Source organism: Arachis ipaensis, chromosome B04 (genome assembly GCF_000816755.2).
Source record: "Arachis ipaensis cultivar K30076 chromosome B04, Araip1.1, whole genome shotgun sequence".
Taxonomy (NCBI): Eukaryota; Viridiplantae; Streptophyta; class Magnoliopsida; order Fabales; family Fabaceae; genus Arachis; species Arachis ipaensis.
Genome location: NC_029788.2, coordinates 23,157,782 through 23,160,677, shown reverse-complemented (window position 1 = coordinate 23,160,677; position 2,896 = coordinate 23,157,782).

Genomic DNA, 2,896 nt, shown 5'->3' with positions numbered 1-2,896 from the left:
ACCGGATTCGATAGTCCCAGAACGTTTAGACCATTAAATGGTCCTATAACAAAACATATTTTTTAAGTTTTTTAATAACTGCTAAATAGTTCTTATTTAATTTTAATTATAAATTAATCTTTTATATATTATTTAATTATAAAATCTATTTTTTATTTTATAAATTATTATTTTATTATTCATCTATCATGTTTATTAATAATAAAAAACTAAAATAATAATAAATTAGATCTTCCATTAATCGTAATAAATATTTTGCAATCTTAATCGATCGTAATTTTATCATTGATCTGTTACATATGTATTGGATTGGAAAAATCATGTTTGTTAGAAATTCAATCGATTGGAATTGATACACAATCGATTGAATTTTTCACGACATGTGGGGTTTCTTTATTCAATTGATTAGTTTTTCCATGGCATGTGGGGTTTCTTTATTCAAAGCAACTTGAGAAATACATAGATACACGGGAATAAACCGTATTTAACAAGAATTTTTTTTCATTATAAATTAAAAAAAATATTTTTTCAATAAAAATAAGACTTATTCATGTGTACTCTTGTGTAATGGTTGCCATTGTCTATTGTGAAGATTAATAATTTGAGTTAGCTATTTTTTAGAATTTGAAGTGAAGTTCGCCTTGCTCTACATAAAAAAAAATTCGTATTTGGGAAATTAAAGTTGAAAAATTGAATTTTGGAAAATAATAATTTTTTATTTTATTTCAGAAAAAATCCATTACTAAAAGATTAAAAAAATATTTTTTCATTATACAATCAATTGCATGAATAAATAATCAAAACAAAGAATTGCAAAATTAGAGACTAATCTTGATTTTGTAATCAAAACAATGGATTGTTTTCTAAACACTACCGTGAAAAAATCGATTGGATCTCTTTCACCAACCGTGATTATCAATTAATGATGAACAAATATTGGATATTAAAGAGACGGATAAATAATAAAGAAAAATTGGATATTAAGTAGATGGATAAACAATGAACAAAAACAATGAAAAAATTGATAATCAATCAGATTGATAAACGATTATAATGGTTGGATTGAGTAATTGTTGATAGATTATTCACCAATTTATAATCTTAATATTAAAGAAAAGATAAGATTAGAGTATCTAAATCAAAATAAAAACTTAAAAATTGAAGATAGAATTTTAAAGATAAGATAGATGAATAATAAAATAATAATTTATAATCACGATCAGAAAAAATTAGAGAAACGTAACATATAACGCATTACACAATTCAATCGATTGGGTAACACAACCAATCGATTGAATTGTGAAATCTATGTTGCTTTGAAGACTTAAATCGATTGGGTGATATGAGCAATCGATTGAATAAGAAAAACCCCACATGCCATGCAAAATTCAATCGATTGATTTGTGCATCCAATCGATTGAATTTCTAACGAACACGATTTTTCCAATCCAATATGTATGTAAGAGATCAATGATAAAATTATGATCGATTAAGATTGCAAAATATTTATTACGATTAATAGAAAATGTAGATGAATAATAAAATAATAATTTATAAAATAAAAAATAGTTTTTATGATTAAATAAAATATATGGGGTTAATTTGTAATTAAAATTAAAAATGGACTATTTAGTAGTTATTGAAAAACTTAAAAAACATGTTTTGTTATGGGACCATTTAATGGTCCAAACGTTCTGAGACCATCGAATCTGGTGCCGACTATGTAGTAGTTGTTAAAAAAACTTTAAAAACATATTTTGTTATGGGACCATTTAATGGTCCAAACGTTCTGGGACCATCGAATCCTTGGCCGGATGGCCGCCGATTGAAAAAGAAGAGAGTATTGGAGTGAAATATTTTGGTAAATTAGAATTTTGGATGGTTATTTTTTTGAAATAATTAATTGGATTTTTTGAAAATTTAAAATTGAAAATTTTAAAATTTGATGTGAAATAACTGAATGAGAGTTTTTGAATTTAGGATAATCTGTAGAGAAATTTTTATTATTTATTCCTATTGGGCTAAATAACTAACCCATTGTACACATTGTCAAAATTTTTCATTGTCTCCCTAACAAAATTCTTCTCAGAATTGAAACAATGCATTGCACGTTTCTCAAAGGAGAATGCATGATAATGTGCCTTCATAAAGAGGTCGCGTGTGTCTTTGCATATAGGGGCTGATTTTTATCGAAATGGAAACTAAGTGTGTGCTTTTCTTGGATATGGAAGGTAGGTGTGCTAGACGTAAATGTGGGACAGAACTTTTGCAGTGTCACAGTTAAGAAATCGGACCGTGGGTTTTCTTTGTTTCTGAATTTTGCATCAGAAATCTCACGGTCCAATTTGCATGGCTTAGGCAAACCAAATATGGGATGCACGTAATCGGACCCTACGTTTAGTGCAAGGCCCATGGTCCGATTTCTATGGTAAAATATTGAGAAGAAATCGGACCCTCCGTTTTGTCTACATATGGAAATTGTTTTGGTTAACTGCGAGCACAAGTCGCATGGTCCGATTGGATTTTTTAGATTATTTTAAACATGTTAACCTAGTCGAAGGGTGCGAGTTGTGATAAGTGGTTTATATAAAAGTAGAAAGTGAACTCATTACTCACTCGTGTCTTCGTCCCCGAGCTTGAGCGGCTGCCCTTCTTCTGTTCTTTCTCGTATCTTCATTAGTTGTTTCTATATTTTTTTGGGAGATTCACAAAAATGAGTGATAGAGTGTTATTAAAGGTATATTATTTTGGTCAGATTTTACTACAAACATCTGAAGGAATAAAATTTATTTGTGAAAATCCGTTAGATGTTGTTATTCCTTTTATCATCTCATTTGAAGAGCTCAAAGGTGTGATCTGTGAAAAGATTGATTCTGAGAGGGCAAGAAAGATATCC